The sequence below is a fragment of the Vicugna pacos genome, chromosome 12, assembly GCF_048564905.1.
Source record: "Vicugna pacos chromosome 12, VicPac4, whole genome shotgun sequence".
In the NCBI taxonomy this organism is placed as follows: domain Eukaryota; kingdom Metazoa; phylum Chordata; class Mammalia; order Artiodactyla; family Camelidae; genus Vicugna; species Vicugna pacos.
In genome coordinates, this window is record NC_132998.1 from 33,069,170 (window position 1) to 33,095,753 (window position 26,584).

At 38.8% G+C, this 26,584-nt stretch overlaps 1 long non-coding RNA gene across 3 annotated transcripts in view; it reads left to right on the plus strand.

Annotated features, from left to right (window-relative positions):
• Positions 1-26,584, plus strand: part of LOC140700203 (uncharacterized) — a 211,645-nt gene that overhangs the window by 138,817 nt on the left and 46,244 nt on the right. For all 3 annotated transcript variants that reach the window (XR_012078519.1, XR_012078518.1, XR_012078517.1), the window contains one exon: positions 14,271-14,418. This is a non-coding gene — a long non-coding RNA (uncharacterized lncRNA). The remainder of the gene's footprint in view (positions 1-14,270; positions 14,419-26,584) is intronic.

Consider the following 26,584-nt stretch of genomic DNA (forward strand, 5'->3'; position numbering starts at 1 on the left):
TGCTCACAGATGCGCATTAAAGGAACAGGGGTTTGACTGGTAAGTGGCAGCCCAGTCTTTAGGGCTGAGGTAATTTTCCAAAGCCGATTTTCTTAGTGTTCAGCAAAGTGGAATGTAATTTTAATTTGCAAAGAGAACTTTGGCTTTCATAAAACATAACTATCAGCTTTTTCTCAAAGCATTTCTTTACATTGATGCCAGGGAGGTCAGAATAGAATAGTTAGAGATACAAACAAATTTAATAAAAAGGAGGCCCCAAGCAAATTAAAAAGTCTGTCCTGAAATTTCATTTTACAAAAGACAGAGCAAAAAAGTTCAGCAAGTGTTCTTGTTTAATGATGTCCAAATACTCATTTAGTAAGAACGTAAGAGCAAAACATCACAGGAATGTTTATTTTAAGATCTTACAAAGCCAATTTGAATAAAGTTTTAGCTCGCCAAGCAGTCAAAGGCATTTTGAGATGTTGATCTCCTTGTAGAAGATACTTTATGTGGAGGATTCAAATTGGAAAAACTTTTTAATTGGTTAACTTCTACAGCGCAACACATAAAAAGTTTATGGAGGCAACAATTCAATAGGCACCGCCGCATCAGACCAGAGCATTAACTATTTTATAATTCAGCCTGCCATCCAGATACGCGGCCACATCGGAATGAGATAGGGAAATTTACCAAGTGGGTAGATTTTCATTAACTATTCATTTCCTTTCGTAAGGTTGAGGGCCATATAAACAATTCTCTCACCTCAGTCTTTCTATGTAAAAAATACGTGTAAATAAGTATACTATTTAGGTACCCAGCGCAACGGAAAGCTGGTTGACTTCAATGCAGATGAATGTGCAATGCAGTAAACTCATGGATGCTACGGTTCTCTGTTTCATCCCCTCTTTCTTTCCTTCCTCCAGTCCTGTGGTTCCTCTGAAACGTCAGGAGTAGGGCTTACAGTGCTCACAGGGATAGAAGACAGCATAACGCTCTCATTTCTGATTCTTCCTTGGGACGTATATTTGTAAGTACAGAGTTGGGAGGAATAGTTTAGGGATATTTAGCCATGTATACAAAGAGGAGTGAGGGCCATGTCTCCTGATGGTCTATAGAGTTGAGGGCTTTATTGACACTTTACAAGTGGTAATAGAACCCAGATCCAGGGAGACATTGTTTTGCTACAGAGTAACCTTAGGGGCATGAATTTGTTGTTTTTTTTCTACTATAAAAAAAAAAACAACTAGTGTTTAAATGGAGAGGGAAAACAAAGTAAGTAGGACTAGAATATGAAAAGCTAGGCATTATAAAAATCAACAGACATTAGCTAAAAACTTGGAAGCAGTGTTCCTCTTAACAGCTAGGACTATCTGATGGCAGCTACTGTTACGTCTCTTTCACTTTGTAGGTTCAACTGTTAGGGGTTGGGACAAAGATGACTTTGGTACCATTAGCCCAAGAGGATTGCTTTGCTAGAGGGATAGGGGCAAGAGTGGGTCTCAGAGTTAAAGATACTAGAAATCAGAGTCAGTATCTCCCTTAGATTACATCAATATCTACAGCTCACAGACTTTATCACATGACTTTTCTTTTGAGTGTAATATGGGATTCTGGTGAGTATTATGGGGAGTTTAGATGAGGGTCGATTTCTCTGTTGCATACCCTGCTTGGCTGCTGGAGTTTCTCACAGAATTGCCTGCCTGTGTCCATCACACAATGTAAGGAAATGTATTATGTCTGAGAAATGTGCTAAGAAGTGATTCAGTGGAGACTAAGGGAGTCCTGCTGCTTCCTGTCCTTGACTACCCATCATGGGGGTGAATGAGTATGGGCAGGGCCATCCTACTCTACAAGGAGGTGCTATGGTTTGGAGAGTATTTATTGCACATTATAATTAAGGAAGATTATAATCATCACAACTAGCGTTTATTGAGCAACTACTGCGTGCTGAGTCCTGTGCTGGGAGTTTACATACAATATCACATCGTTATACTGAATACCTGTTGTCACCCTGAGACATCAACATCACAAACCCCATTATTTAGAAAAGTGAGGTTCAAAGATCTCAAGTTGTATGTCCAAATCACACTGTGAGTAAAGGGGAAGCAGGGATTTGTTGGGGAGGAAGAAATTTTCTTTCCGTTCTTCTAGGTTCTTGTGGCTAGTCTAAGAATTAAATTGACATGAGACAGATTAATAGGAAAAAAGTCAAACAAAAGTTTAATAACATGCATACAGTGGAGAAACCCAGGAAAACTATGTAATTCGCCAAGATGGCTGAAACCCTCACTTTAAATACCATCTTCAGCTAAAGACAAAAGATGATGTTGGGGACAGTGGTTTGGGACCTCAAGGGGGAGGGAGGCAATTCACATGGAGATAGAAAAGCAACTCTTTAGGAAACATATTTGCTGGGCTACCTGAGACACTGGGACACAGAGAGGACTCTGATCTCTAGGCCCTGTTCCCCCCACCACACCTAGCCCGTATTTGCAGATATCTCTGATGATAGCTCTGTGCCAGGAACAGGCCTGTTGTGGAGCAACGGCTCACTGCCTGGCATGCACAGAAACCAATACTATGGCACCAACTTTTAAGAAAAGAAAGCTTTATTGGGAGGTCAACTAGCCTTCCTAGCCACGGCTCAAATATGTTTCCCTAGTCCAAAGTTTGGAGCAGAAATTTTAGGGATTAGGGGATTTTCAAACTTGGAAGTGGACTGGCTATTCTAGAATAGCTGTTGTGCTGCTGGAAGCCAGAATTCCTTATTAAAGGGCTTTTTGTCTTTGTAAAAGGCTCTGGTGGCAACATTGCTATTCTTTGAGTTCCATAGACTGGAGCTCCGTGGTTCCAGGGTTATCCTGGAGACGTGGATTCCCATCTTACGCATGTGCAATGCTGTTTCTGTAAAATAACTCAAGGTTTGACTAATCAACAACTTATTTAAGGAGGCAAAATCAATTTAACTTGGTCAACATTTTACGTACAGTTTCAGGCCCTATAACTAAATTTTTTTAGGTAGTTACATGGACAGACTTTCTTCCTGAGTCATTTGGGCCTTGACTGTTTCAGCTCTAAATAATCCACATGCCGAAAAGACACATTTTGGGGTGGCAAGTTTTGCTCTCCTACAGATTCGGGCCAAGTCTGTCAGCATCCTGCTTTACAGAGCTGCGGCATTTGTTGGCACTCCCTGCCCATATGCCCTCCTGGAGACACCAACTTGGAAGTTCCTTTACCTGCTGGTGGCTTTCTGCAGCTCTCTGACCCAGGGTGTTCTCTGGCTGCTGAAGAGTGTTTAGTTAGGGCACAGGGCAGGCTGGAAGTGCTCAGGAGTTCATGCCCCAGAAGCAGCCCTCAACCACTGAGGTTTAGAAACAGAAAGGTTAGTACCCTGTTTCCTTGCCTTTCAGCTGTTCCAAGGTTTTCTGCACAACTGCTCAGAGTCCCTGTGGAATAGAGTCTCAGTTGCCCACAGAGTAATCCCTCATTTCACCAGTCTTCCATCCTTCCTTTCCCTTCTTGTTCTCCCCACTTGATCATGGTGTTTCCTGAGATCACCTTCCTAATACCACCTTCACTCAAGACCCAAATTAAGACAACTAGATACCCCTCAGGAGATCCTCTGTCTGGTTAATGACAGAATCATGCATCGTTTAGAATAAAAGATTAAGACAGATGACGCGGACTCATTACATATGTCTAAAGACACTGGGAACTCTGAAACCTAGCAGTCACGTTTGTGCACAGACAAAACTGGGTTTTAGAATAGCCCAGACATTTCTCCCCTTTCAGTGCAGTAGTTGCCTGGAAAAAAAGATATTTCCCCAAGTTGTTAACACATGTCTTTAAGCCAACAGATTTCAGAATTAGGCCTTCAAGTTGACTAATAATGTGGGAGTAGCTTAGTAGTAATAAAATAAAGTTTAAATGTGACCATGTGCCACAGAAATGCTCCCTCAAACCAAAGAGACTGAATTAGAAATGATACGAAGAAAAACGAGCTGGCTACATCTCATTAGGGATGTATTGCTAGATTTGCATTTTTGTTTAATACTCAAATGCTGCCACATTATAGCTGAGTCATGACTTCAACTTCCTTTAACAAATTAAGATGAGATTGGGTAAACAGACATTTAGAATACCAGGCAAGCATTAATGAGAGTCTGAAAATGGTGCCAGTGATCAGTTAAACCTTGCCTGTGGACAAGTGTGCTGTGAGCATCCAGTTTCCTTCTGACTCTTTGAATTCGTTGTACTTACTAAATAGCTTAAATTTAAGTGGCATTGCATCAGTTGGGATCTATGGCTATATCTGTAGGGAAGAAAAATGGTAAAAAAAAAAAATTACAGGTATGTAGAAATGACACCAGCATCCTGCTAATAACAAACAAAACAAAACAAAACAAACAAATGAGGAGGAGGAGGAGGAGGGGGAGGAGGGGGAGGAGGGGGAGGAGAGGAGGAGGAGGGGGAGGAGGAGGGACCAAAACCTCTTTTGTAATTTCTAGTTTCCTATCATTATCAGAGAAGGAATATTGCCAGCATTCAGCATTGCATTCCAAATAGGACTTATCCACTACTGATGAGATAATAGTTCATTTACATCCAAGATTATAATGCAGTTTAGAAACATCCTTTCCCTTTCAATTTGCTTCCCTCTTCCAATATCATCAGATTCACAGTTAGTTATAAAGGAGATTTATTGTTTTAAAACATCATCTTATTTTCTTCCTTTCTGCTAACGAATTGTATAAAATAAGTATGATTTTCTTAATATTCGTTTTGAGTTTCAGAACTATACAATTTAGCAAGGAGCATCAAAGCACTATTAATACTGCAATTTAGTGACAAAACACCTCTCAGTTTTCAAGTGCCTCTTGCTACATTTCTTCATTTCAAAGGATTTATTGTATTATTTCCTTGGCTGTAATGGTTGGTTCCTAGTGTAATAAGTTTATTTTGATATTTTTCCCACAGTTTATTTCAGTAACCACTAACCCTACCTTTGAATGATGGTCAGCAAACAAGAAAACAGTGGGTTTGCCTTTTCCTTCTCAGCATCTTCAAGGGATCTTTCATCACGGATGAGAGCATATGGTATCTGAATACTGACTTGGAAGAGAATCTTTCTTCCCTCCATTTGAGGGAAACAGTGGCTCCCTGGCCATCCACTCTAGTCTTAAAAGAATTTTCAAACAACTCCAAAACAAACCACAAAAGTGTGAACTTCTAAGATGAAAGTGTCGGTAATGACATGGCTCAGAAACAAGTTGTGGACACATAAGCCTGGTCCTCAGGCTTAGACAGTTAAGGAGAATCTAGTGCATCGGTTGCTGTGGTTGCTCTCTAATTACTGGCTAGATCAGAATTTGGGTATAAATGAAGGCTAAATCCCGTGCTAGAATTCCTCCTTCTTCATAGTCTTCCAAGTACCCCATTCCTGCCCCTGAGAATTTCTTAGGATTTTACTAGTATGTGATCACAACCACAGGCAGAGATACAGTGAACGTGATGCAGCCATTTGTAACTGGAAAGCATGTATTATATCCGGGGAGAAACATGTTTTATGGGCTTACCTGAGGATGGGACAGAGAGATGTTAAACTGAAGCACTGAAGGTGTTTTTTTTCCCTAGTACCTGGCTTTATGGGCTTCCTGCGTATGCCCTGCGGAGTATCAGTGAACTGTGTATGACTACCTCAGGAAGGCCAAGTTTAAATCTCTCAGCCCCTTTTGCAGTTGGCAGATTCCTAAAGATTATTTCTGTTTCCATGCATCCGAAAATTTAGAGACATCACAATTTTTTCTTTTTTTTTTTACCTTTTTTTAAAATTGAGCTATAGTCATTTTACAATATTGTGTCAAATTCCAGTGTAGAGCACAATTTTTCAGTTATACATGAACATACATATATTCATTGTCACATTGTTTTTCTCTGTGAGCTACCATAAGATCTTGTATATATTTCCCTGTGCTATACAGTATAATCTTGTTTATCTATTCTACATTTTGAAATCCCAGTCTGTCCCTTCCCACCCCCCGCCCCCCTGGCAACCACAAGTCTGTACTCTATGTCTATGAGTCTGTTTCTATCCTGTATTTATGTTTTTCTTTTTTTCTTTTTTTTTAGATTCCACATATGAGTGATCTCATATGGTATTTTTCTTTCTCTTTCTGGCTTATTTCACTTAGAATGACATTCTCCAGGAACATCCATGTTGCTGCAAATGGCGTTATGTTGTTGGTTTGACATCACAATTTTATAGTCAATAAAAATAGGTATTTAAATATCCTTTAAATAAATTGGACATCTGTGTCCAGTTATTTAATTGACCATCCATTTCTTTTTAATGTAAATAAGATCACAAGAAAGAAAATTAAGACCATCTGAAAGAAAACTTTAACAAAGAAAGAAGTGTATACTGTGATACATGTCATTTTTCCATACTGAATTTGCTTTTGAAAGCAGTTATTGATCAGAAATAACAGTGTTCTCAGAACCAGTGGTAGTAAACTTTGGCCTGGTGGCTCAGAAACATTCTTTAGGAGAACGAAGCATCATCAGACTGTGGTAGGAGAGCCTTCATCCCAAGAATTCACTCTTTGTAGTTAGTGGAAGTAGCCTCTGAACTGGCTGTCGTTCTATCCTTGACCCCTAGCCTACTGTCAACACAGCAGCCAGAGGCAATCCACTTAATAAGGTCATATCTTGTCACTCTGCTACTCACAACTTGCAAATGGCAGCCCATTTCAGTTGGAGTGAAAGCCAGTAGGCACGTGAGCTGCTTTCCTAGTTACTGCAGGGACAATTTTACCAAATGTTTTGTAGGTACATATCACACGATCTCCAGCTTTCCAACCTTAGTTAGTTGTTTATTTCTCTTATACTCAAAACCCAACTGTAAATCAATGACATACATTTAAGTTTTTGATGACAACATACAACGGTTGTATTTGTTAATATAACACTAGTTATATGTGAGGCATAAATTTGAAATCTCTGTGGCTTGACATGGTACAAGCGTACTTCTTATTGCCACAATCCTTTGAGTTTGTTTCTGGTTGGGCAGCCTTCACATGGTCAATCAGGAACCCAGACTCCTTCACTCTTGTGGCTCCTCCCTGCTCTAGGTTTATGGGGACTCTCCATTCAGTCAGGATGTGAGGAAAGAAAGTGGGAGGACTGTGCTACAAGACTTTGGCCCACATTTCACTGGCCAAAACTCAGTCAGTTGGTCACATTTGATTACAAAAGATGCTGGAAAAAGCAGTGTGTGCCTAGGGAGAAGAGGAAATAGGTTTGTTAATCAGCTAGTAGGCTTTGCCAAACCTATCTGCCATTCTTTCCCTTATTTAGTAGACCATGTAGCCTATTACCTTATATTTTCTTTCCTGGTTATTTAGGTCTTTCTCCTAAATAGCCGTCCTGTTTGGATGTTGTGATATATTATTCTTGGGTAGGGAGAAGAGTAAGTCTCTGGAGTCAGAAATACCTGGGTGTCCATCATAACTGGGTATTTACTAACTGTATGACTTTCGCTAAGTTATTTAACCTCTCTGGTCATTAGCTTTATCTGTCCATACAAATATAAAACGCTTGCCTCATAAGATAACTGAAAAAGAAATGCATCAGAGAGCAGAACAGGAGAGGTTAAGAGTGCATATCCTAAAGCCACCCTGCTTGGGTTTGAATCCTGGCTGTGTTCCTTATTTGCTAGATGATCTTGGATGAGCTTCAGTTTCTTCATCTGTAAAATGGGGATGATAATTTACCTACCTTATAGAGGTTTTGGGGGGAATTAAATGAGTTAATATAAGTAAGGCTCTTATCATAGTGCGTGAAACATAGAATAAGTGTTAGCTCTAACCTAAGAGTGTTTAGTGTGTCTTATAGGCTCTTGTTAAGTACTATTCTCTCCAGGTTGTTGCTTGCTCTTTTCAGCAACCATTGAAGACTGAAAATCCCCAAAGATCTCTCAAAAGGGCTCTTCAAGGGTAAGACTTAAGGAATATTAGTGGGATGTTAAGGAGCTGTTTGTGTAGAGAACACTGCCAAATGACCACCTGCTTTGATTACTGTGATGTTGGTTCTGGGTCCTGGAGGTAGTTACTCAGGAGAGGGCATTGACCCAGGGCTCTTTGGAATGATTTTAAAAAATTTGTGATGTGAGGTTAAATAGCACAGGACTCATTACCAATTTGAATGGACAGTAGAGAGGGGAGTATATTCAGAGTATCAGACTCCTCTAAGTAGAAGATTGCCATCTGCAAAGTTGTTTAAAGAGAAATATAATTAGAATAATGGGACAACATGATAGGAAATCTATGCTATTAATGTAACTGCTAATTACTACATTAGAACACTTATCCAAATCCCTTCTCCTTAAAACTAAAAACATGAAATTAAGTCACCACAGTAGACAATTTCTGTAAAGGGACTCAGGAATCTTGGATTACTCTGGAGAGTCTGCCCAGAACAATTTGTTGTTGTACCAAGCATTAAGCTGGACCATCTCAGTTTCAAGGAGAGAATGTGCATGATGAGACTCATGTTTTCACCCCATTCATCTTGGTCATTTTAGCTCTCATGCTGCTGGGCATTAAGAGCATCCTAATGCTTTATGGGATGGACTTTTTCCCTTCTCTGAGAAGTGTTTCCCTTCTCTGAGAATGTGTGTGTGTGTGTTTAATAAAGTCACAAAGCTGGGATTCTGAGCATTGTGAGTACCCTCTAAGAAGGTGGGGGTGAGGAACTCAGACCACTTTGGGACTGTTTGGAGTGAAATGGACAGTGCAGCCTTCCTGGCAGAGAGACCAGAGGTCCCACAAGACATTGAAGGGAATATAACAACCCAACTACCCTGGAGAGTGGGATTAAAGGCCAAAAGTTTCGATTTAAGTCTTCTGGGTACAATTACGACTATCTCCTTGGTGTCAGTGTGAGTTTAGGTTGCAGCCCAGGGAGTTTCCCATTTGGGGAAATGAGAGTAGTCCAGAAGTAAGGTGTAGATCCAGGGACCAGGGGCAGGAGGCTCAGAACCCTTAATTAAATGGTGGGGATGAATTATTTTTCTTTTTAATTGTGGGAAAATATATATATAATGTAAAATTTGCCATTTTAACCATTTTTAAAATGTGCAGTTCAGCAGCATTAATCATATTCACAATGTTGTGTAACCATCATCACTATCTATTTCCAAAACCTTTTCATCACCCTAAACAGAAACTCTGTAATCATTAAGCAGTAACTTCCCATTTTCTTTTCCCTCTAGCCTTTGATAATCTGTAATCTGCTTTCTTTGTCTATGATTTTGCCTGTATTTGATGTTTCATATAAGTGGAATTATACAATATTTGCCCTTTTGTGTCTGGGTTATCTCACATAGCATAATGTTTTCAAGGTTCATCCATGTTGTAGAATGTATCAGAATTTATTTGATCTTTTAAGGCTGAATTATATGTGTATAAAATATATAAAATATGCCATAATTTGCTCATTTTGTTTATCCATTCATCTATTAATGGATATTCAGGCTGTTCCTATCTTTCGGTTATTGTGAATGCTGCTGCTGTGAACACTGGTGTACAGGTGTCCATTTGAGTCTCTGCTTTGAGTAAATACCTAGGAGTGGAATTGCTGAGTCATATGGTAATTCTATGTTTAGCTTCTTGAGGAAGAGCCAAACTGGTCTTGATACCTTTGAAGCGCTGGTAACAGATTGCAGAGATGGGGATGAGGTCTGACATTAGGACACAGAGTGAATGGCAGAAAACTGGATCTCAGGAACTCAGCAGAAACCCAGTGAATGGCCTCGCCATGCACAGAGTTTGCATTTCTAATATATTCTCAAGTGTAGTCTGTGGACCTGCGCTGGCTTCAGTGGGGCACTAATTCGACTTGCAGTGTCTCAGGGCCTGTCCCAGAAGCTCTTGTTTGTGCTTCTCTATTTTAAATGTGCAAGGGCATATTTCCTGGGCATCTTGTTAGTGTGCATGATCTGAGTAGAGTGATCTGAGAGCCTGCATTTCCAACACACTCTCAGGTGATGCTCAGCCTGCTGGTCCCTGGACTATTCTTTGAAGAGTAAGTGAGTGCCAGTACTATCTGTGTATTGGAATCACCTGGTGAGCTTTTTGAACATCCCAATACCTGGGCCCCACCACAGAAGTTCTGATGTCACTGGTTTTGTCTGGGCCCTGGCATTCAGTGTTTTAATACATTTACTCATAAGAGGCTACCATGCAGCCAGGGTCCTGAGAACGTCTATTCTTGGTTTGGACATTGTCCTATCTTTTGCACGTGTGTCTTCCTGCCCTCCTTCCTATTTTTTCCTCCAAACTCTTCTGCTTAAAACCGAATTAGATTCCCAATTGATTGGTCTCTGTGGCTCCCGTTTATCATTTGCATTGCCTCCATATGAGTCCTTCTAAAGCTAGGGCTGAATGGACTGCTTCCTTGCAAAAAACTTCAATGACTCCCCATTGCCCTTCATGAATGAAAAGACTGTGCACCAATGTATAAGACTCTCCCTGGAGTAGCTCCAACCTACTTTCCAGCCGTGTCTCTCTCTTTACTGAGTCCTTTATCTCAGAAAAGCTAATTTCTGTCCTCTGAACATACCATAAATTTTCCTATTTCTTTGATTTTGTTTGGATTGATTCTCTATCTGGTTAATCTTTTCTGCATATCTGTCAGCCAAGGACCATCCCTATTTTTACTTAACTCTATGAAAGCCTTCCCTGATCTTTGTAAGTGACATAATCCTTTTTCCTTTAGCATTTTCTTATAGCATTCTTCCGCCTTGTGTTTCTGGAGTTCTCATTCTTCTCTTATCCTTCTTATTGGATTATAAACTTTCTGGGGGCCACAGCCTCTTCTGTCTCATCTTTGATTCCCTGCTGGGCCTACTACAGTGTCAGGCACCTAGTAGGAGTCCACAAAGATTAGTTAAATTGTATTCAATTGAGTAATCTGCCTCAGTGTTATTAATTCAGTTTTGACCTATCTGCTTTATACTGACATTTTAATTTCTCTGCCTGACATTTAGTAAATCCTTAGGGATTTTACTTAGATAAATGCTTTCCTGAAAGCTCCAGATGTTCTTCATAAACATGCAATGTAGCTTCCACAGTGTCTTCAAAAGTTTGCAATGTTTTAATTGTTCACTCTGTACTAGTTTGTTAGCATTTTGGCTTCCTTGTGTCCTGAGACAGTGTGGGATCTGGTAGGAAGTCAGAGGCTACATTCATTTCACTTTCAAAGACTCATTATGTTCCTAAAAACTTTGGAATGCAGTGGTAATGAGCCATGATTCTAGGAAACCCATCCAGCCATGGCTCCTCCTCACTGTTGGGGTGGGACCTCTCCGGTAGTTAAGTGGGTGATGGGTCTAGGGAGATAATGACGTTTCCTGCAATTAGATTGCGTCCCCAGCAGTCACTTGCAATCCTGTAGGAACAATTATAAGGGATCCCCTCTCATTTGGCACAATGAGATACGAACATTTTCTAATGGGCTAATTAGTGTAGTTATCATTTTTTAGCCAAAAATGTCAATGTGTAGGATTTAATTAGTCTGCCCTAGGATTATAAGATAACTTCGTAGTCAGTCTGTCAGCATTTTTAGGATTTGGAAGGATGCCGGGAACTATCACTTACACACTTACATAAACTTCTAAGACTTCTAGAAAAATGGCTACGATGAGCAGGTAGAGATTCCAGAAATAAAATACTCTTAAGTTAGATGGGTGGAGGAGTTGTGACTGAAGGATGGCTTAATCAGAGGACAGTGTAAAAATAAGGCCTTGACATTCATTGTTTTTATTTCTACATTTTAGGACGTTGGTTCAGACATTGTAGTCTCTGCTTTAGACTTCTTTGGTTTCTAGTAGCAGAACCTGACTCCACCTGGTTGTTAAGCTGCATGGGAATTTATTGCTAGGGTGCTGACTAATGTGAAGAATGAAGGAGACTCTGAATAGCTCAGCTATGCAACGCTGGAGACCAGAGAAGCTTCTGGGATGTAGGTAACAGAAGCTAGTAGGCAGTCTCTTCAGGATTCTACTGGTGGAGTGAATGTGTTGCAGATAGTTTCAGTTCTTTTGGTTTTCTAGGGAAAGGGAGTTGGATTGGCCTGTCTTGGGTCATGGAATGGATTAAATAGCATCTCCTCAAAATTAATGTCCACCCAGTACCTCAGAACATGTGATTTTTTTAGAATAAGGGTTTTTACAGATGTAATTAAGGTAAGGGTGAAAATGAGGCCATACTAAATTAGGGTGGGTCCTGCATCTGATGAGAGTATCCTTATGAAAGCAGAAAAGAAGGAGACACAGAAACACAGAGAAGGAAGTGATGTGAAATGGAAGCAGAGATTGGAGTGATGCGTCTGCAAGATGAGGAACACTAAGGATTGGCAGTGAGTTGGAAAGGAGACATGCGACAGTTTCTCCCTTGGAGCCTCCAGAAAAAACCAACCCTGCTGACAGCTTGATTTTGGACTGGGGTTCTCCTAAACTGTGAGATAATATGTTTTTGTTATCTTGAGCCACCACGTTTGTGGTAATTTGTTTCAGTACCCTTAGGAAACGAATACAGGTCTTAGGTCCATTCTTTGTCCAGAAGAAGTAGGCACCTGAACTGACAGCGTCACTGTAACTGTGTGCAGTGGGCTAGAGGGACTTCCCAAAGGCACAGCCAGTGGTGTCATCAGAGAAAAGAGCATGGAGTGGGGCAGAGACCACAGGAATTTCCATTACGTATCATACCGTTCTATTTTCTCTGGGGGCCAGGGGACAAGGATGGAAAATACACTGCCTGGCACTTGCCTCAAATGCAATGTGAAGCCCACTCTCAGATTTTGCCAAGTTACAACTAGTAATACTACAAGGCTTTTGGAGGAGAATTGGTATTGTGGGGGGCAAAAGATACAGAAAGGCAATGTGAAGGGCAAAGGCCTCGTTTATATGGTCAGGTTATGATATATGATTGGATATGAAATGGGCCAGGAAGAAGGAAAACTGAAAGGAATGAAAATTTACTGCTGTTTTAATTAAAAGCGTCTTGGAATAATGATCCTACCTCATTCTTTGACTGGGACATTGTGACAAATGTGGGTTGATAATCAAAAGAACAAATTCTAGACCATGTGCAGAGAAATCACTATGGGCTAAATGGAAATTGTTGATCTTGTCTGAGTGACTCTGAAGTCAGTTCCCCTTAAATTACTAGGTATCTGGCGGCCAGAGAGGTATCTTTGTGCTTATTTCCTTTGCAGCTCTAACAGCAGCAGCAGAAGCAGCAGCAGCAATAGCTAATATTTTTTGAGGGCTTCCTATGAGCCAACAACCATGCCTAATGTGTTACGCATGCATCATTTTATTTAATCCTCAAACAACTCAATGTTATTGATATTGCCAGTGGGTCTAATTTTGAGGCATGGAAATGAAGATTTAGATAGGTTAAGTAACTTGCCTAGGGTCACATAACTGGTAAGTGGTGAGGCTAAGATTCAAACCCTGGAGTCCTAACCCCAAGAGACTAAATTCTTGAGTAATTGTTTGGCTATTATGTGTACCTTTACTGTGAGTATCTATGTCATTTCATTAAAGAATTACCTCCTTTTTTTCGTTGATGCTATAATCTTTCCTTCAAAAGCCCACGAGGCATGTTCATGTGTGGCATGTTCCTTGAAAACTTTCAAATGTCAATGGAACGAGCCAGAACTTTCTTTGTGCCACGAAGTGTACTGTCTGCTAAGCTAATCTCTTTCCTACTGGGGGATATGTATAAGACGAACTAGTTTAGCAATACTGAAAATCAATCATCAAGGCCACTGACGATGCTTAAAAAAAAATCAAAAGCAGTTAGCATACAAATGAAAGTGATTCCCTACAACTCTATGCGGGACAAATTTCCTGAGCCACACCAATAAATCAAGGCTGCGGAGAGGCTCAGTTATAAAGGAAGATAGATTGAACAATTTTCCTCTTTCAAACAAGGTGTTTTGTACTATGTATCTATCAGCTAGTTATTCAGATCTAATTTAGGAATATGCAAGTAAATATGGCCAAATATATTTAAATACACTTGCATTAAAAGTCTCTAAGTAATGCTTTGCACTGACAAAACCAATCTGGAATCTTTAAAATCCCTTTTGCATAACTATAATTAGAAATTCTTTGCTGTAAAAGAAGTAGTCTGCAAACACCCCTCCCCCTTTTCCTCCATTCTTTGAGACTAAATTTTTGTTGCTGTTTGTTAATGACAGACTTTTTAAATTCATAGGACCCACTGTTGGAGCATACCCTCTCAGTTGTGATGAGAGACTTCCCTGCTGCGATTTTAGAGACACAGATGAAGCCAGACTGATAAAGCTGCTTCCCATGCTTATCCCAAGAAGCTGGCTGACTTCAAGGCCTCGGGACTCTGTCAGGTACTGAAGTAATTTGTATCGGGACTTTTGGGCTGTAAATCAATAGAGAGGATGCTTTTCTTGACTGGCCTTAGGTTCTTCCTTGTAATCCACTCTAAACCTCTCCCCTATTATTCCAAGCAATCTAAGTAAATGTGCTTGCCACACTCTGCATGGAATGGTGCCCTGGAAAGCTCAGAGCACGGGCTGTGGAGTCTGACTGCCTGGCTTCCAATCTTGGCTTTTTCATGCCGTGGCTTGTGAACTTGGGCAAGTTACTTAATTTTCTATGTATCTCAGTTACCTCATCTATAATATGCTTATAATAAAGTTTCCAGCTTAGAGAACTGTCTTGAAATTTAAATGGCGTGGTCCATATAGAGCCATTAACATGGGTCCTAGCACACAGGGATCTTACATAACTGTTATCTACTATTATTAGCTGAAGAAAAGTCCTGGAGTTAGTGAACATTATTAGTTTTACCTACCCAGCATAATTCTCCTTTTTGCAAATTTATGTCTTGCTTTTCCATTGGGAAATCATACCTTGACCAAGCTTGGTCCAGGTGGTTTGGGTGGATGACCACTCTTCCTCTCTCTTATCCTCAAGTCCAGAAGTCACCTTATGACACAGACCCAAGTGGACCAAAGAAACTTTTCTTGGACTTCGGTAGAGAGGGATGGGAAAGAGAGGCTGATGTTGCTAGGATGCAGGATGTAAGCCAGGGCCACTGTGGGGACTGGGCCTGCCTGATAGAGGGAAAACAAAACAGAGAGATGGAGTGAGAGAGATTGAGTCCTGGAGACATTACTGGGTCATGGCAATGTTGAAGCCAGACTTGCCACTGGACTTTTCAAACAAATGGCACCAATAAATGTCATTTTGCTTAAGCCAGTTTGATTTGACTTCTAACACTTAAAAGTGGGGTGAGCATACATCCTCATTTTGGGACAGGCCCTAGTTTAACTGCCGATTGCCCCAGCATAATTGTTTCACTCTCAGAAGTGCCCAGATTGAGAGGATAAAATATTTGGCCACCTTATTCAAAGCCCAGAAGTCCAGACCGACGCAGTGTCACTGGAGCAGGACCCTTGTTAAGTCCCAGCTCTCAACAGCTTCTCAAATCATTCAGCACATACTGGGTTCTCACTAGAGACAGTTCTGTTAAATGCACTTGTCTCCACCTCTCATGAGGGTCTAGGGCTCCTTCTAGATCGGCAGCTGCCACAACGGCCCCTTAGTCCAGCTCTGACCTTTAGGCTGTGGCTACTTAGCAGCACCTAAGACCTTTGTCCTGGCACTGATAAGCTGATTTTTTTCTGGTTAAGCAATTAGCCTCACTAGTTAACTCTCTCTTTTTTTCTCTCTCCCCTCCTCCTTGACTACTTACATATGTGTGTGCACGCGCGCGCGCACACACACACACCACTGGACTGTGTAAAGACCACCAGCTCCCTTCTCTTATTCTGTCACAGTGTCTGCTCACTTTCCAGTTGTGCTAAAGGGGACAGGTGTATGTTGGGAGTTGGATGGGCAGACTGATAAGGTCACTAGGATCATTTTACAGGCTGTCAAAGACACGTTGGAGAAGATCTGACTTGCAGTAAGTAATGTTGGCTTCTTTAAATCTCTTGTTTTTCCCTGTTGATGAAACAGAACACTGGTCTTGAGTCTAATCGTCACCCTTAGCATCCTTACCAACTGTGTAATCTAAGGCAAGTCATTTATTACCTTTCTGAGCCTCCATTTGCTCCTCTGTTAAATGGATCTAAGAGAGTTTTCTTTACCTATCTCACAAGGTTGTTTAATGTTGAAACACGATGATGCTTTTTGGTTTATAAACTGCTATACCCACGTAGGGGAACTGAAAACTGTCATCCTATCATCCTGTGGCAGCTTTCCTTGCATGTGGTTATGCATGGGGTCTGGTTTGTTGTCACCAGGGTTTAACAGATGTCAGCAAAGTTCACTTGTTCCACTCTCTCTACATAAATATACTTTATCTTGTTTTTGGGGGGGAGGGAAGTGAGAAACATGTTTTTTAGTCATGCAAACAAAAATTGTTTAGGCAACATGCGTTAATAATAATATCCATTGTTCATATTTATTAAACATTCACTTTTTGCCAGACCTAGAGCTGAGTCCTTCCTGTACAAGGTAAGGTTTAATCCTCACAATGACCTCCTTCTACATTTTTCAGATGAAGAAATTAAAACAAAAAATAGGCAGAATCAGAATGCAAACTTGGATCTGTTTGATCCCGAAACCTTTGCTCCTAGAGATGATGTTATTCCACTCATGTGTGAACTGGGAGGAACAGTCAACCTGAAATCCAGAGCGCTGGTTTCCATTTAACTAGCTGGGTGTCCTTGGGCAAGTCAGGTTACCAAGTGGGCCTTTGTTTCCCTATCTGACAAGTGAGGGGCTGGATTTGATGACTCCGGAGGTCCCTTGGGGCCCGATGATTTTATGATTTGGCCTTGAGGTCAAGACTTCAGTTTTAATGTTTAAGGTCTTTAATGTTGTAAGATCTGAATCTTCCCTTCGAGGGGGTACATTTTATCAGTCACCAAGGTTTCCAGCTGCAAATCCAGAATAAAGGAGAGGGAGTGGTTTGCCAGTGCGATCAAGCAGAAGAATTTCCTGCTGCCAGATTATTTAGAAAATGGTGAAATTTGCATTGAAAGTATATTATTAGTAGTAGAAAATAATGATTAATGCCATTTTATGTTCCTTTCACAAGTCATGATAGATAATGAACAATGATAACACCATGCATGATTGCTGATCCTTGTGACATTCAAAACAGATTCAAAATTCCCATTCCACATACAGGACTCAGGGCATGATATTAAATTCAAACTTAGGGATCAGATTTAAAATTCAAATGCATATCCTCTTTGCATATCTATTTTGATGCAGCATTACAAATTACTTGCTGTAATATGAATTAAAGATGGACGTTTGTACAATGGGGGAAACATTAAAAGAAATTCTATTTAAATTTAAATCCCTTTTTTCCCTTTTCAGATTTTCTCCCCCATATCTATCCCGCAGTATATCTGCTAATTATCAAAAGTATTGCTGTTTAAACAGTAATTTGTTCATTCACAATTCATTATTTTCTGCTGGTAGCAACTGACAAGAAGCAATGTTGATATCTTGAATCACAATTAGTCCATTGTGATGTTCCTAAATGAGAGAATTTTAAAAGTACTTTGTTCTATCTACATTTTAGTATTTACCCAATGTACATAGTGTAGGGAGAACTGATGTCAAAAAAGGACGGAGTGGCAAATGTGCTTCTAAGTGTATTACAATAGAGCCAGTGAAATGTGCAAAATGACAAATTAAATTTAATGTTCAGGTGCATTGCCAGTTTGTTTGTGGGGGGAGTAAAAAGCAGCACCCTTTGCTAACCTGATAAGAATTAATCAGATTTTAATTACTCGATGTGCAACCTGGACTATTTAGCACATTTATGCCACATAATCACTGGGGCATCTCAAACCAAATGGCTGAAAATTTACATCTTCTGAACCATGGGTATGGTTTCCTGCTAATCATTTTTGGACCTTCTAATTTTTTTTTTTTCAGTCTCATTTCTTTTGTGATGCTAATAATTTCCTTTGGGTTTTTCTTTCTTGACGGAGGGGAACAATTTGCTGTTTTGTATAAATGAAGGTGATGCCAGTCTCAGTGCTCAGGGCCTGAAATTATTTTTCCTGTATTGTGAAAATAGCCTTCCTGTTTTCATCTACCAGGGAAGCTCCCTGAGGTTAGGGGCGCAGTTTGTCACTACAGAGATGGAGCCTGACATTTTGGCCTCATTAACATGGTGTTATAACAAAGCGAGTAGCCCATAAAAAGGGGCAGGAAAAGAAAATCAGAGGTGCTTTCAGTAAACTTTTATTATTGAACTTAAACATTTTTCTTAAAATTGCCAGAAGCTTCCTTGCTTTGTGCTGGTACTTAGGAAGTTCCACTCACCAATGCTAGCAAAGTTTCCACACGAGACTTAGTAGATACAGAGAAATTCAGAATTGCATTCATTTTTGTGCTTCTTCAATTCCTCAAGGCCCTTGTTTAGCCTTCGATAAAATCAACCCCGGACTAATCAATGAGAAATTGCAGAGAATATGAATCCTGCAAAATCAATAAATTCGTGTAATAGTTACACAAGCATATTAGAGAAGCATGGAAGTGCATAGCCAAGCAAATCCCAGGAAATGTGCTCTTGAAATCTTAAAAATTTAGCCAGATGTGATGAAGTTTTACATTCTTTGTCCTGGTTTAGGATAATCCTGGAGTTAAAGAGAATATTGTAAGTTTTTCCTCTAATTTATGCAAGTTAAAAAATTAACATGTGTAACTCCTTTAAAGGCCAAGTTGTTAGTGAAAAAGTTTAAATGAATTTTGAAAGAGACCCGTTTAATCCTAGATGCAGGGTCCTGTTGGCTGTCTGAAATACCAAGTCTGTTCTGTTCCCCAGCATCGTTCATACAGGCAATTACACTAAATACCCATGGCTGCATTTTCATGATCTGCCCCAAGCCGATGACTCCTTCTGCCAGCCCAGGTTACTAATCTAGTTGTTGTCCTCAACCCACAACTGTGGTGTCATGAAGAGAGAACTGAACTGGGGAGTTTAAGTTACAACTGTACTAGAAGTCCTTTTGATCTCTCTCAGCCTCCGTTTCCTTAGCTCTACAATGGATTACAATAATGCTGAGTATATAAGGCCAAGTGTTGGTTAAAGTGCTTTCTAAATTGTTTACCTTCTGTAATCCCTTGATGGTTTCCTGACCTGAAATACTTTTATCTGTGAGTAGAGGAGTCACAGTGGAGGCCTGTGATGGTTAGTTTAGTGATGGCTATTTCTGGGTATGTTTGTGACAGTTTTTCTGGAAGAGAATAGCATTTGATTCAGTAGACTGAGTAAAAAGATCTACCCTTAGCAATGTGGGTGGATGTTGTCCAATCCATTGAGGGGCTGATAGAACAGAAAGGTGAAAGAAGGTGAATTTGCCCTCTCTTTTCTTGAAGGTGAATTTCTCCTCTCTTTTCATGAGCCAGAACAACCATCTTTTCTTGCCCTGGGACATCAGAGCTCCTAGACTCTGGTACTTAACATCAGTGGCCCCCAGGTTCTCAAGCCTTTGGACTGGGACTGAATTATTCCACTGGCTTTCCAGCTTGCAAACAGCAAATTATGGGACTTTTCAGCTTCTATAATCCTATGAACCAATTCTTATAATAAGTATCCTAATACATATATCTATTTATAAAATACTAGTTTTGTTTTCCTGGAGAACTAATACAAAGCCCAAGGGCTTCATGGAAGGATTCAATGAAGGAAGATCTCTAGAGAATGTGGTAGGAGGAGGGTATCATTCTTTCATTCTACAAAAGTTTACTGAGGGCTTTCTATGTACCAGGCACTATGCTACTTGTTGCAAGTACAATGATGAGAAAAGTCACACCAAAATCTAGTAAGTGAGAAAGACTTTATCATATGACCATAAATAAAGGTAAAACCGAAACTGTGATATATACAAAGGGGAGGAATATGGCACTATGAAGACGAATATAGCAAATTTAAGAGATGTTTTATCACTGGAGTGTACTCCACCCTCCCATATGCTTGTTAGGGATGAACTCAAGTCTGTTGGGGATGTATCCAGCCCTTTCTTGTCCCTTAATTTGAAAATGAATAATATAAGTTTGACTTTATATATTCCACACACAATAATAGTTTCAGGTCTCACTGACTTTATGAATCTTTATTTTGCCTGAATATCTTCAGGAGATTATTTTTGGTTTGATGGCAAAATGATATTTGTATGGGATAGATTTTAAAAAGTCATCAAACTTAATGTATAAAAATTTAATGGTAAAATAAACTTTATAATTGGAAAGAAGAGATGCGGTCTGTTAAATGTTTTTATAAAGGCAGGCAGTGACTGTAGTGGTCATAGTCAGAATTTCAGGTCAGGTGGAGTCTGCTCTGCCGTGGACTAATAAATGAGTTTGATGTTTGCCTCTGGGCCTTTGCAAGATGGAAGCTGAAGTTTTACAATTTTAGGTGCATTAGATTCTGTATACCTCCAACTATACATGCAATTTAAAGACACTTGTGAACATTTTATTTTGTAGAGATGGGGTGGATAAGAGAGCTTTTGTGGATACATTTTACTTTTAGGGAGGGAGTAAGATCTCTTGAACTGAATTCATAGCCGGAAGACTAAAGGGAGTTTGTTCCTTTCCAGCTTGCTGAAAATGTGTGGCATAGAGGAGGTTACTTTTTTCTTTGCAGTTACCTTGAAGAAGGCAACACCTCAACTTTCAAATAACTTTGCATTTCACAGGGACTGCAGGATGGTTTTCTTAGTCTGCATACTGATACTGGGATGGATGTGTCAGAGACTCCAACAATTTATATTTGTGTAGTGGCGTGTATTTTACAAAGAAAAGCTTTGTTCTAGACTTTAAGTACTGAAAAGTGATATCAAAGGAAAATTTTTGAACATCCTGAAGGTTATTCTATTATAACCATGCACAGTTTGAAAAAAGCAACATTAGGTACTAGGATAATGAAGAGAATTTTTAAGTAAAACTAATTGTATCTTGGTTTAGAAATAAGAAGAGGTCCAAAATTTATTCAGCTATGAAACTTGAGCTTCCTGTATATGTAAGTAGACGTGTTTAACCCATTTGGAATATTCTGAGCCATTGCATCTTCAAAATTTTTCCCTACATCATTTTCTGTCTTCTGAGACTCAAATTACATGTATGTTTGATATTGTCCCACAGTCTCTCTCATTTTTCTCCCTCACTCTCTGTCCTCCAGATTGGATAAATTCTATTGATTTGTTTTCAAATTCACTAATCCTTTCTTTTTCTGCCAGCTCCAATTTCTTCTTAAGTCCATCCAGTGAAATTTTCATTTCAGATGTTTTTCTTTTCAATTCTGTTAGTTATGTTTGGATTTATATATATACACATATACACATATGTATACATATACATAATAGTGTAACTTACACTTGTCTTTCAAGATTTCTCATCTTCTCACTTCTCACTTATTGTAAGTTCCTGTAAGTCCTAGAGCATACTTGTAATAGCTGGTTTAAAGTTCTTGTCTGCTAGTTCTATCAGCAGGGTCATCTTGGGATCTATTTCTGTTGACTACATTTTTTTTTCTTGATTATGGGTCACATTTCCCTACTCATTCACATGTCTAGTAGGATTTGATTTTATACCAGACGTCGAAGATGATACATTTTAGGGACTCTGCATTATAATGTCTTCCTTTAGTAGGCGCTGACCTTTATTTTGGCAGGCAGTCAAACTACCGGCTAATCCTTTTGGTCCTACTAGACTTGATTTTATTGTTAGGTTGAGTCTGTTTCAGTTTTGTGCTAATCATAGGGTGCGGTCCTTTCTCAATGGTCTGATGCTTACTCCTAATGCATTACCTTTCTAGGATTTAAACTGAGTGCCCAAGGTACTCAGCACAGTATTTCTGTTTTGGCTGGCTAGCCCTGCATGATCTCTGTTATCTCCATTCAGAGGTCTCCTTAAAATCTTCCTCTAAATTATCTCTTAAAAATCATGGTTCATCCTCTAAGCAGGCAATCTTTTCTAGGCCTATGAACTCTTACCCTGCACAACCTGTACCTTGGCCAAGAATCTACAATGAATCCTCATCTTGCTTCTGAGCCTCCCTTTTTTATGTGGCTTCCTCTTCCCATTATCCTGCCCTGCCAATTTCAATCACTTTAGCCAACTGGAACTCCAATCATTTCTTCCTCGGCTCAGTGAGATCGCCAGTCTCCACTTGGCCTCACTTTGTGTGTTTCCCTTCTCTCAAAGAAAATAGCCTTGTGCTGTCCGCTGTTCAGTGTCTTCAGGCAGTTGCCTTGTAGACTTTGTCCAGGTTTAGAGTTGTTTTTAGCAGGAAGCAAATCTGGTACTAGTTATTCTCTAATGACTGGATGCAAAAGTATTTATCTAGATCCTTTTGCTGTAAATTGTACATAAATTATTTATTCCTGACAGTTGTAATACATTAAGACTTTGTCTATATCACTGCTAGGAACTTACCCAACCAAAATGTGAATTTGATTTAAAAAATAAGTGCTCAGAACAATAAAAGTTGCTGATTTCAAATTATAAGTTTCAGCTGCTGTAGAATGAGGCTGCCCTAATCTAAGAACAAAGAGAAGACAATTAGCATTTCTACTCAACAGGATTTTCAGGCATAATTACTAAGTTAACCAACACCTGTAAGGTTTTAAAGTCCCCAAATTTAAGCTATGACTTCACACATGTGGCAACATCTTTTTGATTCCATGTAGTATAACTCCATGTACTTTATTTTGAAAGTAAACATTGAATAAAGAGGAGAAAACTCTCTCTCCTGTCATCTATCATCTGCCTCTCTCTCCTTGTCTCTCTCTGTAACATGAGCAATTAGTATGTAAAATTAAGGACTTTACATGCCATGACATATTTCATCTTCACAGAAAAAAAAACAGTATGTGGTTAAATAACCTTTCCAAGATTAGTAGAGATCTTCACTCAGTCTAGGATCAAATTTACACAGTAAGTTTCCCTGACACTGTTGCTATAAGCGTTCCAAATAATGAGTGGATGCTTTAAGAGAGAGAGAGAATTCTGAAAAAAGTTTTACAGTTTTGTACACTAGTATCTTTTTTTAATTGAGATAAGATTGGTTTAAAACATATATGTTTTATGTGTACAATATTATATTTTGACTTCTGTATACACCATGTTCACCACCAAAAATTTAGTTTCCATCTATCACCATACAGTTGACCACCTTTACCCATTTTGCCCTCCCTCTTTTCCTCTCTGGTAACCACTATTTTGTTCTCTGTATCCATGTGTTTGTTTTCATTTTGTTTGGTTTGTTTCACTTGTTTATTTATTTATTTTAGACTCCACATATAAGTGAAATTGTATGATATTTGTCATTCTCTATCTGATTTATTCCATTTATCATAATCCCCTCCAGATCTGTCCATGTTGTTGCAAATGGCAAGATTTCATCTTTTTTTTTTTATTGTTGAGTACTATTCTGTTGTAAATATATATAACACATCTTCTTTATCCACTTATCCATAATGGACACTAAGGTAGCTGTCTTATCTTGACTATTGTAAATAATGCTGCTATGAACATAGGGGTCCTTGTATCTCTTTGAATTAGTGTTTTTGTGTTCTTTGAATAAAAACCCAGAAGTGGGATAACTGGATCATAGAGTAGCTCTCTTCTTGATTTTTTGAGGACTCTTTATACGGTTTTCATACTGGCTGTACCAATTTGCATTCCCACCAACAGTGTCTGAGGGTTCTTTTTTTCCATATCCTATCCAACACTTGTTATTTCTTGCCTTTTTGATAATAGCCATTCTGACAGGTGTGAGTTGATATCTCATTTGTAGGTTTGATTTGCATTTCCCTAATAATTAGTGAAGTTGAACATCTTTTCATGTGCCTGTTGGCCATTTGTATGTCTTCTTTGGAAAAATGTCTTATTCAGCTTCTCTGCCCATTTTTAAGTTGGTTGTTCTGTTTTGTTTGTTTGTTTTTTATTTTGGTTGTTGTTGAGTTGCATATATATGTATTTTGGATATTAACCCATTGTTGGATATATCATTTGCAAGTATCTTCTCCAATTTGGTAGGTTGTCTTTTCATTTTGTTGATGGTTTCCTTTGCTCTGCAGAAGCTTTTGAGTTTGATGGAGTCCCATTTGTTTATTTTTGCTTTTGTTTCCCTTGCTGAGGAGACATATCTAGAACTACATTGCTAAGACTGATGTCAGAGAGCACACTGCCTATATTTTCTTCTAGAATTTTTATGGTTTCAGGTCTTACATTTAGGTTTTTAATCCATTTTGAGTTATTTTGTGTGTGTGTGGTATAAGATAGTGATTAATTTTCATTCTTTTGCATGTGGCTGTCCAGTTTTCCCAGCACCATTTATTGAAGAGGCTGTCTTTTTTCTATTGTAAACTCTTGGTTCCTTTGTCATAAAGTAATTGATCACATATGTGTGGATTTATTTCTGGGTTCTCAATTTTTTTCCATTGATCTATGTATATACCAGGTTATTGCTGTTCATTCTATTGCTGTTTATTCTAGCCTTGTGACAATTTGTGTTCTGTGAATCTGTTCATAGGGTTGCCCCCAATAGAATTCACTGCATTTATTTTCATATTGTATAAAAATGACCTAAAATATAGAGAGGAGGGAATGTTTGATACATCACAGTTTACTGTTTCCTTGAGATTATAATATTCCTGTCTCCAAATATGTCTTGCCTTGTAGGAGACTCTTTAATGATGTAATATGATAAACAAAACCTGATCTTAAAAACATGGCCCATTTCTTATTTCTCTTCCCTTCATATGCTTCTTTATCTTCCCTTGTTCCACAGTCATCTTGGTTCAACCTTAGAATCTATAATATCACTCACTTCCATACAAAACAAATAAACAACACAACACACAGACATACACCAACAGTCATTGTGCAGTAACTTACTTTTTGCCCATGAGTCAATAAAGATTGGAACATTAATTTATTTGGGGAGCTTTATGCCAGTATTTTTCTAAAAAAAGGACCAATTCATGATTACTGGTGTGTTCCACAGCAAAAAACGTTCCATTACTCATGTCATATGGCTAAATTGTACCTAAGAGTATTGGGTTCATTTTAAAGAAGTCTCCTACTTTTTCAGGTTATGTTTTTCCTTTGTGTTTTCAGGTTGTTCACTTCCTTTGGTATTTTTAAAACTCAGTGGCAGAAAGAAAACAATGTTAGATGATGTCAGAAAAGCAAGCTGAGGTAATAACAAAGATGAAAGAGTCATGAAAAGAAAAATGTAAAGAAAGAGGTTAATTCTCTTTGCCGTTTCATATCTACAAACAAAGAAGAGTTCCTGGGAAAATTTTCTGAATTTAATAAATGTGAAGAATATAAAAATGTAAACTGTAAACAGTGTGATGTATCTTTTCCCTTAAGTTAATTAATGGAACTCTCATTGTTCAGAAGGAAGTTGGATGTTGAGATCATGTCAACTGTAACCCTGTTGGTTTACTCAGATTTGCCTTGGTTGGTTCTTGGGAACTCCATTAACCTGCTTTCCACTGAGAGTCAAAGATATGATCTGATGTTGAGGCAACTTGGAAAGAATTTTGCCATTAGAGACTCTAAAAAGCAGAGGGTGGGTTCTAATCTTCCAATTGAACCTCTTACAGGTCTGGGACCATGTCTTCTATTTCTTTTCTTATTTCCCCACACTGTGCAAAACCAGCCCCTGCACCCAAGTAATACTTAGTAAGTATCTGTCTATTGACTGACTTTCGGACTTGGAAATGTAGAATATCGTGAGATCAACTAGGGATTATGCACAATGGGAGAGATGGCTCAAAAAAGAGTGTTTCTCCTTGTTCAGTTTGATATCTTTTACTCTTTAGTAAGTTCTTTGTTTCAGAAGAAACTATTTTAACTTTGAAATAGTTTAAGATGTACTTTGAAGAAATAATTCATAAGTATGGCAAAAGTATGACTTTAGATAGAAAATCCTGTTATTTATTTCCTTTGAAATAATTTTCTACTTGCCCTTGGACTGCGAAGGTATCTAAGTGCATTTAGATGCTAGCCAAATTTATTTTATCTTGGTAGGTGAGATGCTTATTAGATACTTAGATAAATATGATAGGTATCTCTGATAGTGAGTTTTTTTCTCTGTTAAAAACTAAATACTGCAAATAAGTTTCTGTACATTTTCAATGGGATTTGAATGTTCATCTACATATGTATTTTTAATATTCTTTTCGGGACCTTGATGTAGTAGGGCAGGGGGAATTTTTTTTCTTTCAAGAGACATTGAATTACAGAAAAAAATCAATTGAGGGTAACATCATTAAAAGCCAACAGAGTATTATACTCATTAATTCCATAAAGATTAAAAAGCATAAACTTTGCATAATCAGTATATAGAGAGAAGTGGGGGAAGGAGGGAATGAAGGCTTTGGGTCTTTCTCAGTGTTTAAAAAAATTTCCATCCAAGGAGCTCCAATAACAAGATAAAGTGAATGATAGTAGATCCAAGGGTCTGCCATTCCAACTTGAATTTTACATTATAGACCAGTA